The 13,605-nt window shown below is 50.5% G+C and overlaps 1 long non-coding RNA gene across 1 annotated transcript; it reads left to right on the plus strand.

Moving 5' to 3' along the window:
- Positions 1 to 11,937: 11,937 nt before the first annotated feature.
- On the plus strand, positions 11,938 to 12,971 carry LOC123408857. Its single transcript, XR_006612794.1, has 2 exons — positions 11,938 to 12,025; positions 12,628 to 12,971. It is a non-coding gene; the product is annotated as an uncharacterized LOC123408857 (long non-coding RNA).
- Positions 12,972 to 13,605: the final 634 nt, after the last annotated feature.

The following is a 13,605-nucleotide window of genomic DNA, read 5'->3' on the forward strand; positions in this document are numbered from 1 at the left end:
TAACTGCGTTCCAAAATCGCCTAAGTACAAAACTCTCTCCGAGTGTGTACTAAAAGTCGCACTCGGGGACTTAGCTGCGATCCAGAATCGCCTAAGTACGAAACTCTCTCCGAGTGTGCACTAAAAGTCGCACTCGGGGACTTAGCTGCGATCCAGAATCGCCTAAGTACAAAACTATCAGCTAGTGTGCACTAAAAGTCACACTCGGGGACTTAGCTGCGATCCAGAATCGCCTAAGTACAAAACTATCTCGGAGTGTGCACTAAAAGTCGCACTCGGGGACTTAGCCGCGATCCAGAATCGCCTAAGTACAAACTCTCTCCGAGTGTGCACTAAAAGTCGCACTCGGGGACTTGCCGCGATCCAGCATCGCGTATGTACAAACTCTCTCCGAGTGTGCACTAAAAGTCCCTCTCGGGGACTTAGCCGCGATCCAGAATCGCCTAAGTACAAACCCTCTCCGAGTGTGCACTAAATGTCGCACTCGGGGACTTAGCCGTGATCCGGAATCGCCTAAGTACAAACTCTCTCCGAGTGTGCACTAAAAGTCACACTCGGGGACTTAGCCGCTTTCTAGAATCGCCTAAGTACAAACTCTCTCCGAGTGCGCACTAAAAGTCGCACTTGGGGACTTAGCCGCGATCCAGAATCGCCTAAGTACAAACTCTCTCCGAGTGTGCACTAAAAGTCGTACTCGGGGACTTAGCTGCGATCCAGCATCGCTTAAGTACAAACTCTCTCCGAGTGTGCACTAAATGTCGCACTCGGGGACTTAGCCGTGATCCATGATGGCCTAAGTACAAACTCGCTACGAGGGTGCACTAAACGTCGCACTCGGGGACTTAGCCGCGATACAGAATCGCCTAAGTACAAACTCTCTCCGAGTGTGCACTAAAAGTCGCACTCGGGGACTTAGGTACGATCCAGCATCGCCTAAGTACAAAATCTATCCTAGTGCGCACAAAAAGTCGCACTCGGGGACTTAGCCGCGATCCAGAATCGCCTAAGTACAAACTCTCTCCGAGTGTGCACTAAAAGTCGCACTCGGGGACTTAGCCGCGATCCAGAATCGCCTAAGTACAAACTCTCTCCGAGTGTGCACTAAAAGTCGCACTCGGGGACTTAGCGGCGATCCAGCATCGCCTAAGTACAAACTCTCCGATTGTGCACTAAAAGTCGCACTCGGGGACTTAGCTGCGATCCAGCATCGCTTAAGTACAAACTCTCTCCGAGTGTGCACTAAATGTCACACTCGGGGACTTAGCCACGATCCAGAATCGCCTAAGTACAAACACTCTACGAGTGTGCACTAAACGGCGCACTCGGGGACTTAGCCGCGATCCAGAATCGCCTAAGTACAAACTCTCTCCGAGTGTGCACTAAAAGTCGCACTCGTTGACTTAGCTACGATCCAGCATCGCCTAAGTACCAACTCTATCCTAGTGCGCACTAAAAGTCGCACTCGGGGACTTAGCCGCGATCCAGAATCGCCTAAGTACAAACTCTCTCCGAGTGTGCACTAAAAGTCGCACTCGGGGACTAAGCCGCGATCCATAATCGCCTAAGTACAAACTCTCTCCGAGTGTGCACTAAAAGTCGCACTCGGGGACTTAGCTGCGATCCAGCATCGCCTAAGTGCAAACTCTCTCCGAGTGTGCACTAAAATTCGCACTCGGGGACTTAGCCGCAATCCAGAATCGCCTAAGTACAAACTCTCTCCGAATGTGCAGTAAATGTCGCACTCGGAGACTTAGCCGCGATCCAGAATCGCCTAAGTACAAACTCTCTCCGAGTATGCACTAAAAGTCACACTCGGGGACTTGCCGCGATCCAGAATCGCCTAAGTACAAACTTTCTCCGAGTGTGCACTAAAAGTCGCACACGGGGACTTAGCTCCGATCCAGCATCGCCTAAGTACAAACTCGCTCCGAGTGCACACTAGAAGTTGCACTCGGGGACGTAGCCGCGATCCAGAATCGCCTAAGTACAAACTCTCTCCGAGTGTGCACTAAAAGTCACACTCGGGGACTTAGCCACGTTCCAGAATCGCCTAAGTACAAACTCCCTCCGCTAGTGCACTAAAAGTCACACTCGGGGACTTAGCTGCGATCCAGCATCGCCTAAGTACAAACTCTCTCCGAGTGTGCACTAAAAGTCGCATTCGGGGACTTAGCTCCAATCCAGAATCGCCTAAGTACAAAACACTCTCCGAGTGTGCACTAAAAGTCGCATTCGGGGACTTAGCTGCGATCCAGAATCGCCTAAGTATAAAATTCGCTCCGAGTGTGCACTAAAAGTCGCACTCGGGGACTTAGCTGCGATCCAGAATCGCCTAAGTACAAAACTATCTCCGAGTGTGCACTAAAAGTCGCACTCGGGGACATAACTGCGATCCAGAATTGCCTAAGTACAAACTCTCTTCGAGAGCACACTAAAAGTCGCACTCGGGGACTTAGCTGCGATCCAGCGTTGCCTAAGTACAAACTCTCTCCGAGTGTGCACTAAAAGTCGCACTCGGGGACTTAGCCGTGATCCAGAATCGCCTAAGTACAAACTCTCTCCGAGTGTGCACTAAGAGTCGCACTCGGGGACTTATCTGCGATCCAACATCGCCTAAGTACAAACTCGCTCCGAGTGCGCAATGAAGTCGCACTCGGGGACTTAGCCGCAATCTAGAATCGCTTAAGTACGAACGCTCTCCGAGTGTGCACTAAAAGTCGCACTCGGGGACTTAGCCGCGATCCAGAATCGCCTAAGTACAAACTCTCTCCGAGTGTGCAGTAAAAGTCGCTCTCGGGGACTTAGCTGCGATCCAGCATCGCTTAAGTACAAACTCTCTCCGAGTGTGCACTAAAAGTGGCACTCGGGGACTTAGCCGAGAGCCAGAATCGCCTAAGTACAAACTCTCTCCGTGTGTGCACTAAATGTCGCACTCGGGGACTTAGTCGCGATCCAGAATCGCCTAAGTACAATATCTCTCCGATTGTGCACTAAAAGTCACACTCGGGGACTTAGCCGCGATCCAGAATCGCCTAAGTACAAACTCTATCCGTGTGTGCACTAAAAGTCGCACTCGGGGACTTAGCTGCGATCCAGCATCGCCTAAGTACAAACTCGCTCCGAGTGCACACTAAAAGTCGCACTCGGGGACTTAGCCGCGATCCAGCATCACCTAGGTACAAACTCTCTCCGAGTGTGCACTAAAAGTCGCACTCGGGGACTTAGCCGCGATCCAGAATCGCCTAAGTACAAACTCTCTCCGAGTGTTTACTAAAAGTCACACTCGGGGACTTAGCTGCGATCCAGCATCGCCTAAGTACAAACTCTCTTCGAGTGTGCACTAAAAGTCGCACTCGGGGACTTAGCTGCGATCCAGAATCGCTTAAGTACGAAACTCTCTCCAAGTGTGCACTACAAGTCGCACTCGGGGACTTAGCTGCGATCCAGAATCGCCTATGTACAAAACTCTCTCCGAGTGTGCACTAAAAGTCCCTCTCGGGGACTTAGCCGCGATCCAGAATCGCCTAAGTACAAACCCTCTCCGAGTGTGCACTAAATGTCGCACTCGGGGACTTAGCCGTGATCCGGAATCGCCTAAGTACAAACTCTCTCCGAGTGTGCACTAAAAGTCGCACTCGGGGACTTAGCCGCTTTCTAGAATCGCCTAAGTACAAACTCTCTCCGAGTGCGCACTAAAAGTCGCACTTGTGGACTTATTCGCGATCCAGAATCGCCTAAGTACAAACTCTCTCCGAGTGTGCACTAAAAGTCGTACTCGGGGACTTAGCTGCGATCCAGCATCGCTTAAGTACAAACTCTCTCCGAGTGTGCACTAAATGTCGCACTCGGGGACTTAGCCGTGATCCATGATGGCCTAAGTACAAACTCGCTACGAGTGTGCACTAAACGTCGCACTCGGGGACTTAGCCGCGATACAGAATCGCCTAAGTACAAACTCTCTCCGAGTGTGCACTAAAAGTCGCACTCGGGGACTTAGGTACGATCCAGCATCGCCTAAGTACAAAATCTATCCTAGTGCGCACAAAAAGTCGCACTCGGGGACTTAGCCGCGATCCAGAATCGCCTAAGTACAAACTCTCTCCGAGTGTGCACTAAAAGTCGCACTCGGGGACTTAGCCGCGATCCAGAATCGCCTAAGTACAAACTCTCTCCGAGTGTGCACTAAAAGTCGCACTCGGGGACTTAGCTGCGATCCAGCATCGCCTAAGTACAAACTCTCTCCGTGTGTGCACTAAAAGTCCCTCTCGGGGACTCAGCCGCGATCCAGAATCGCCTAAGTACAAACTCTCTCCGAATGTGCACTAAATGTCGCACTCGGGGACTTAGCCGCGATCTAGAATTGCCTAAGTACAAACTCTCTCCGAGTGTGCACTAAAACTCGCACTCGGGGACTTAGCTGCGATCCAGCATCGCCTAAGTACAAACTCGCTCCGAGTGCACACTAAAAGTCGCACTCGGGGACTTAGCCGCGATCCAGAATCGCCTAAGTACAAACTCTCTCCGAGTGTGCACTAAAAGTCACGCTCGGGGACTTAGCTGCGATCCAGCATCGCCTAAGTACAAACTCTCTCCGAGTGTGCACTTAAAGTCGCACTCGGGGACTTAGCTGCGATCCAGCATCGCTTAAGTACAAACTCTCTCCGAGTGTGCACTAAATGTCACACTCGGGGACTTAGCCACGATCCAGAATCGCCTAAGTACAAACACTCTACGAGTGTGCACTAAACGGCGCACTCGGGGACTTAGCCGCGATCCAGAATCGCCTAAGTACAAACTCTCTCCGAGTGTGCACTAAAAGTCGCACTCGTTGACTTAGCTACGATCCAGCATCGCCTAAGTACCAACTCTATCCTAGTGCGCACTAAAAGTCGCACTCGGGGACTTAGCCGCGATCCAGAATCGCCTAAGTACAAACTCTCTCCGAGTGTGCACTAAAAGTCGCACTCGGGGACAAAGCCGCGATCCATAATCGCCTAAGTACAAACTCTCTCCGAGTGTGCACTAAAAGTCGCACTCGGGGACTTAGCTGCGATCCAGCATCGCCTAAGTGCAAACTCTCTCCGAGTGTGCACTAAAAGTCGCACTCGGGGACTTAGCCGCAATCCAGAATCGCCTAAGTACAAACTCTCTCCGAATGTGCACTAAATGTCGCACTCGGAGACTTAGCCGCGATCGAGAATCGCCTAAGTACAAACTCTCTCCGAGTATGCACTAAAAGTCACACTCGGGGACTTGCCGCGATCCAGAATCGCCTAAGTACAAACTTTCTCCGAGTGTGCACTAAAAGTCGCACACGGGGACTTAGCTCCGCTCCAGCATCGCCTAAGTAGAAACTCGCTCCGAGTGCACACTAAAAGTTGCACTCGGGGACGTAGCCGCGATCCAGAATCGCCTAAGTACAAACTCTCTCCGAGTGTGCACTAAAAGTCACACTCGGGGACTTAGCCACGTTCCAGAATCGCCTAAGTACAAACTCCCTCCGCTAGTGCACTAAAAGTCACACTCGGGGACTTAGCTGCGATCCAGCATCGCCTAAGTACAAACTCTCTCCGAGTGTGCACTAAAAGTCGCATTCGGGGACTTAGCTCCAATCCAGAATCGCCTAAGTACAAAACACTCTCCGAGTGTGCACTAAAAGTCGCATTCGGGGACTTAACTGCGATCCAGAATCGCCTAAGTACAAAATTCGCTCCGAGTGTGCACTAAAAGTCGCACTCGGGGACTTAGCTGCGATCCAGAATCGCCTAAGTACAAAACTATCTCCGAGTGTGCACTAAAAGTCGCACTCGGGGACATAACTGCGATCCAGAATTGCCTAAGTACAAACTCTCTTCGAGAGCACACTAAAAGTCGCACTCGGGGACTTAGCTGCGATCCAGCGTTGCCTAAGTACAAACTCTCTCCGAGTGTGCACTAAAAGTCGCACTCGGGGACTTAGCCGTGATCCAGAATCGCCTAAGTACAAACTCTCTCCGAGTGTGCACTAAGAGTCGCACTCGGGGACTTATCTGCGATCCAACATCGCCTAAGTACAAACTCGCTCCGAGTGCGCAATGAAGTCGCACTCGGGGACTTAGCCGCAATCTAGAATCGCTTAAGTACGAACGCTCTCCGAGTGTGCACTAAAAGTCGCACTCGGGGACTTAGCCGCGATCCAGAATCGCCTAAGTACAAACTCTCTCCGAGTGTGCACTAAAAGTCGCACTCGGGGACTTAGCTGCGATCCAGCATCGCTTAAGTACAAACTCTCTCCGAGTGTGCACTAAAAGTGGCACTCGGGGACTTAGCCGCGAGCCAGAATCGCCTAAGTACAAACTCTCTCCGAGTGTGCACTAAAAGTCACGCTCGGGGACTTAGCTGCGATCCAGCATCGCCTAAGTACAAACTCTCTCCGAGTGTTTACTAAAAGTCACACTCGGGGATTTAGCTGCGATCCAGCATCGCCTAAGTACAAACTCTCTTCGAGTGTGCACTAAAAGTCGCACTCGGGGACTTAGCTGCGATCCAGAATCGCTTAAGTACGAAACTCTCTCCAAGTGTGCACTACAAGTCGCACTCGGGGACTTAGCTGCGATCCAGAATCGCCTATGTCCAAAACTCTCTCCGAGTGTGCACTAAAAGTCGCATTCGGGGACTTAGCTGCGATCCAGAATCGCCTAAGTACAAAACTATCTCCGAGTGTGCAATAAAAGTCGCACTCGGGGACTTAGCTGCGATCTAGAATCGCCTAAGTACAAAAGTATCTGTGAGTGTGCACTAAAAGTCGCACTCGGGGACTTAGCTGCGATCCAGCATCGCCTAAGTACAAACTCTCTCCGAGTGTGCACTAAAAGTCGCACTCGGGGACTTAGCCGCGATCCAGAATCGCCTAAGTACAAACTCTCTCCGAGTGTGCACTAAAAGTCACACTCGGGGACTTAGCTGCGACCCACAGTCGCCTAAGTAAAATCTCGCTCCGAGTGCGAACTTACAGTCGCGCTCGAGGACTTAGCTGCGACACAGAAACGCCTAAGTATAAAGCTTCCTTCGAGTGTATCCTAGAGATCCACTCGGAGGCTTAGGAGACCCTCATTGAGGCTCATGTGGATGTGAAGACAACTGACAACTACATGCTCCGCATGTTTGCCACCGGCTTCACCAAGAAACGCCAAACAGAAACCACGAGCCAAAATCGTGTAAAAAAAAAATTTGGCGACTGAAGAGCAAAATATTCGATTCGAATTCAAAGTTGGATCTACGATAGTCGGCTCGGTGTGGATCAAGCTTATCCACACCGAACCACGAATGTGACGGCCAACAGTAGTGGCCAAAGTTTGATACAGATACCACTCGGCATACCAAGGTAAAGTTTTTCAAGCGTCACCAGGACTGGCACCGGGACTAGCAGGCTCCACAAAGGAGTCAAGGTCGATCCCGTCTGCGATGCGTGTGGCTGTCTCGAGGAAGGTCTCCATGAAATCTTCGAATCGAAGCTTCTTTGTGTTGGCGACCTGCAACGCCTTCAGCTTTTCTTTGCAAGCTTCCTTACAGTGCACTCAAACCAGCGATAGCGCCACGTCCGCACCACAACGAGCGGCAGACTTCTTCCATGCCCGCACTCTGTTCGGGACGTCCTCCAGCCGAGTCATCAACCTTTCTATTTCCCGCCGAGAATCGTCTTCGGGCCACAACTCCTTGTTGATCCGGCCGATGACTTCTCTCAGGCGGTCAATGAAAGGTCCCACTCTGCCAAGGCGAATGTGCGCTCGGAGCAAGTGCCGATTGGCTTCGTCGCCGAGTGGAACGTTCGGAATAACCGACCGCTCAATGTCAGCTGCTTCAGCCTTAGCGTCTAGACAAAAATCTGCAAAGACAAGACGAGCAGAAAGTAAGCGCAGAATGAACTACAAAGTTAAGAAGCACTTGGCAAAAACCTTACCACCGAGCAGTGCAATCATCTTCCTTGCCCAATCGCTGACGTACTTCTCCTGCAAAATGCACCGACTGTTCATCAACTTCATCTGACCCATCAGTTCAGTTCTTTGCTTGCCCATTTTCTCAATTTCGGCCACCAATGCCTTGTTGGTCTCCCGGGACTCCTCCAGAGACTTCTCTCGGTCAGCAAGAGCCCCCTTCACACCAGCTAAGTCATTCACAGCCGCATCCAATTCCGCAGCAAGCTGAATCTTTTCAGCCTTCAGAGCATTGTACGGGGATCCCATTTCGCAAGTCTTCTGCAATACAACGCGAAGAGAAGATCAGACACATTCAACAAGGAAAACAACAAAAGCTCAAATTCTTCAGACCCCTGCCACGCAAGCAATTGACAGCAGTCTCGGGGACTACACCCAGTGGGTTCACTAAGAGTGACCCCACTGGCATGAAGCTCGAACATGTCCGACCTATTGAGCTACAGGACAAACTGACAAGCATAGGAGTCTACTATTACCCGACCTGAGTAAAAGTACTCTCGGGGACTACTTCCAGTGGGTGCACTCTGAATGCCCCCACTGGTACCATTCGGCTAGATCAGCTCTGATCCGATCAAGTCACGGAAAACGTATGTAAAGACAACTGCCAGTGCAAGCACTCGACAGAAGTCTCGGGGACTACACCCACTGGGTTCACTCGGAGTGAACCCACTGCAAAATAATCCTAATGTATCCGAGTATATCCGTTAAACCCCCAGTGGGTTACAAGAGGAGAGTAAACACTTACTAGCGCACTTACTCGGATATCGTCCCGGAGCTCCAAGCTTCTCTTGTACAAAGATGCGATGGAGTCGTACGCTCCCTTGGCATCACCCACCATCAACTCCACCTGCACCCTGGCCTCCTTGGCGGCTCCCACTTGGTCTTCCGGGAGGTGTCGGGCGTCGTACTAGACGATCGACGGACCAGGCACGACAAGAGACTCCTTGGGCATCCCAAGTCCCGCTCCAATCGGTTCCGCCACGAGGGGCACCACCTCAGTCGACGGCATCGTCTTGGTCGGCGGCGCGTCCATGCTGGGAGCAGCAGCAGATGGAACAGCCTCAAGGACAGGCCCCAAACTTTGCCCTGACCCCTTCGGGTTGTCCTCCTCCAGATGAATCACCTCCGAAGGAAGCCCGACTGAACAACATGAGATTACAGAAAAAGGGCAAGATTAAAGACAGCACTCGTGAAACAATAATGCGAACTATCGGAGTCGTCACAACGTACCTTGCTGGGATGTGGCAGCGTTATCCGTATCCATGGGATCATCATCCTGGCGTGGCAGAGAGGTGGCGAAGGTAGCAGCTCTGTCGAGTAAAATCCACTCGACCGATAAGCATGAGTTTAATCAAATACTGAAAGAAGATAGGAGAACAAGACACTTATGCTGAGGCAACTGGAACAACGATTCTCATCCGAGGCAAAGCTTGCCGAGGCTTGGACCCACTCGGTTTGGTCACCTTGGACGGTTGGTCTGTGGACTCGGCAGCAGCGTCCCTGGTCCTCTTCACGCTCCGAGCACTCGGAACCACGGGAGGAGCTGGCGAAGCACTCGGAGCCACTGGAGGAGCCGACGGAGTCGCAGGTTCGTGACGGCGCTTGGTTCGAGGCTCTGATGGTGGAGGTGGCAAGCTCTGCTCCCCAGCCTCCCCGTCCTCCTCTTCGGTCTCCTCCTCCGTCTCCCCACTGTCGGAGACGTACTCGGTGCTGTCCAAGCTGCCCTCCTGGCTGCCCTCCTCTTCCTCAGCTGGATTCCCATTCGAGACGGGAGAATACCTGTTGGTCCACGCCTGCACAAAACACAGTCGACAACATCAGACGTCAGGCGGTGGAACAAGAAAAAGCGATAAATCTAAGAAGATTGAAAGCACTCGACAAGATGTGCTCACCTCATTCGGAGGAGGATTGTCAGCGCGGAAGGGCTTCACTTGCCAGGCTCCTCTAGGGTTATCGCAGGCGCCTGTGATGCCGCGGACCCACGCCGTCACAACCTCCCCGGTCACGCATTCAGGATGAGTCTGAGTGGAGCCCCAGGCCCCGCGTAGTGCCACATGTCGTGGTGTCGAGCTTGCAGCGGCTGGATGCGCCAGCCCAGAAAAGTCTCCAGCAACTCCGTGCCGGTGACTCCCTTGCGGACGACATCTATCAGCACGTCGACGAGATGTTGGATTTGGATCTTTTCTTCCTTCGAGAGCGCAAGCTGCCTGGGAGGAGCCGGTCGGTCTAGGCTGAAAGGTGGCAACCCAGTTGCAGCATTCGGACAAGCGTCGTCCTGGCAATAAAACCAAGTCGACTGCCAGTTCCTAACTGACCCGGACAGCTGAAGAGGGGGGTAGCTACTTTTGGTTTTCTTCTGGAAGCCTAAGCCCCCGCAGAGCTGGAGGATATGGGTTTTGTCGTCCGACTGGCTAAGCTTTTTGACAGTTTGGGACCTAGCCGAGAAAATGTACTCAAAGAGCCCCCAATGGGGGGACATCTGATAAAGCACTCGCAAAGCACGACGAATGCAGCAAGATGGGCTATCGCGTTTGGAGGAAAATGATGGAGCTGCGCCCCGAAGTGGTTCGTAATACCTCTGAAGAAGGGGTGAGGGGGCAGAGAGAAGCCCCTGTACACGTGGCTGAGCAGCAAGACGCGCTCTTCCTCCTGCGGCGCCGGCTCCGTCTCGCCCTCCGCCGGCAGCCTCCACGACTTGTTGGCAACCATGCCTTGCTCCACCAGATCCAGCAGTGCCCGCTGTCGCCGCTGAGCAGGGGCCGCCTTCTTCTTCTTCTTCTTCTTTTGCGACTCGAGCTTGCTCGTCTGCCCCTTCGTCATGGTGGAGGCAGTAGATCCGCAGAGGAGGAGAGGAAGGAGGAGGCTTGGAGTGCGCAAGGAGCTACGGGAGAACCGAGGCAAGTGCGAGTAACCAGGGGAGCGCAACGAGAAACCCCCGCTCGAGAAGTTTAAATAAGCTTCCAACTGGGTCACTAACAGGTGGCCCCGAAATCTTATCCCCCGACCGGCTGCTGCGATATTAGTAGAGAAGATAAAGGCGCGGTAATCGAGGTGGCAGAAACTACTCGATGACGATGTCGTCATCCCCGCTGAGCGCGCGGCAACCGAAATTTGAGGATCCCAGAAAATCCGCCGCGGTCAGTTGACCGGTCACATCGAAAGATTCCGCGGAAGCACTCGGTCCCTAACGGTTCGTTTCCCGGGTATATTCACTCGGATCACTGGTTGAGAGGATAAAATGGATCGAGGCAAACAACGCCAAAGTCACATCCAAACTAGTCAGATCCGTACTCCAGGCAACACTTCGTCGTTCCAACCCCGATCCATTCGAGGACTAATGATGGGGTTATAGTCCCCAGGTAGGGCCATAGGCCGGCCCTACAGGTCCTACCCAAGGACTACCCTTCATAAAGAACAAGGCCCTTAGACAGTTCCGACTGAACTAAGGACTTCCCATCATGCAGTCGGTGACGATTCCCCAATCATCCAGTCGATGACGAGCATTCGGAGCATATTAAACATACCGAATGGATTCCACTCTGTATATCGTAACCTCCTAGGAGGGCAACGGTCATACGTTTTCATACACCATTATTAGCATTTAAGACATACGTTACCTGTAACGTAGGCTTTTAATCACCACTACTCCACCCCTGTCCATCGGGCCGTTGTGAAGGGCAGCGCACTCTATATAAGCCGCCCTTCCCCACTGGTGCAAGGGTTGGCATTTACTGTAACCCCATATTCCACTCGACACTAAGCTCCCAAGAGCACTGAGACGTAGGGCTTTTACCTCCACCATAGAGGGGTCTGAACTCATACATCCTCGCCATAGCTAAGGCTCTGCCCATCCTTTCGTACCCTACTCATCTACTGTCAGACTTATACCCACGACAGCCACCATCACTACAGGCTGGAGCAACTTCTTCCGTCAGGCACACATGAAATAGGGCAAGCATGTACTTTCGCCTTCAAATGCACTTCCAAGAACTGCGCCTGATCGTCTACTCAATATAAGCAAGTTGCATAAGCCCCTTGTTATACAACTTAATGTTAGTATAAATGCTTACCAAGAATTCTGTGTTTATCATCCTTTTAGATCTTATGTAATCCCCTAAGACCACCCTATGCATTTAGCTATCGGTTATTTGTTGCTTAGACTGCTGTGTGGTATGCTTTTGAAACGACCATGATAAAAGAAGTATATGATTTCCTATTCAAGTGCACATACAAAAGCCTCTGCATGATTGCCTATCCAATCTAAACAGATCAGAAGAATCCTTTCCTAAATGATTTAGTGCATCATTTTCGACCTTATGTAAAAGAAACCATGACAATCCTGCTTGCTGCATATAGTATCATAAGGTATGCTTTTCGAACAACAATATGTTAATGCACACTCTTCCAATAATTGTCTTACACTCGGCCTTTGCGCCATTGGCGCAACGAGTCATCTAGTTGTTGATAAAACTACAAGCACTGGAACATAGTTCTATATAATAGCATGTGAGATGATTATAACTTTTATAGAAACAATATTGTTAACTATGATATGATGATAATATTTTGATCGGATATTTTTAATACAGATATGAGATTTTAACAACTTGACCTGGTTCCACTTTCTTGACAAATTTGTGCAAAATGTTTTCAGGTACTGAACCTATTGATGCACATGGACATGATGACTCTCTAGCGTTTATGGACCAACCAACCTGTAATCATGGACCTTATTGTCTTGTAGACCATTTGGTGTTTCGAGTGTTTTGGAGCTTGCACTTTGTGCAAGTAGATACAAACTTGTGTGTTCTGGACCATCTGAAGTCTCTCATAGTAACCAGTAGTCCTTATCTTTTTGTGACTTGTGTGTTGTAGATGATTGTTAAGATGGTCAAAACTATGCTTTCTCTAGATTAATTTGTTTTTCAACTTGCGTACAATGTATGTGCATGTTTATAAACATATTTTCATTATGGTGTAATATGTGTTTAACTTGAACCTTCTTGTGGGTGTGAGAATAATAATTGTGTATTTTTAGAGCTGGTAGTATATATTGTTTTGACTGCACATCATTTTACAAACAATTTAACTATCGACAAAGTAAATATATGTCCGCATAGGTATGGTGTACCTTGATAGACTATATGTTGGCGTAGATATGGTGTACCTGTGCAGTAATATGTTTTGTAACCTGTGCAAATATCAGAAAAGAAAAAAAAATAATACCTAATATTCATACTAGTGGTGCACCACTCAGCACTTTAGTGGCGCACTTCAAAAAGCACACTAGTGGCACATCGTCAACTAGTGCGCCAATAGTACACCAGAGCACATGGGTAAATATGGCCCCCTGGTTGGCATACTAATGGCGCACCATGAGCTACACTAATGGAGCACTGCCTGGTGCGCCATTAGTATACCAAATACTAATGGCGCACCTGTGGTGCGCCATTAGTAAAAAATTCTAATGGTGTGATGCTAGTGGCGCACCTGTAGTGCGCCATTAGTAGCCAAAACAGGTGCGCCACTAGCAACCCTTTTCCTAGTAGTGGCATGACCATAAAACATATCACTCATATAAATAGAACAACCATTATTCTCTGACTTAAATGAGTAGTCGTCTCGCATTAAG

This window comes from Hordeum vulgare, chromosome 1H (genome assembly GCF_904849725.1).
Source record: "Hordeum vulgare subsp. vulgare chromosome 1H, MorexV3_pseudomolecules_assembly, whole genome shotgun sequence".
In the NCBI taxonomy this organism is placed as follows: Eukaryota; Viridiplantae; Streptophyta; class Magnoliopsida; order Poales; family Poaceae; genus Hordeum; species Hordeum vulgare.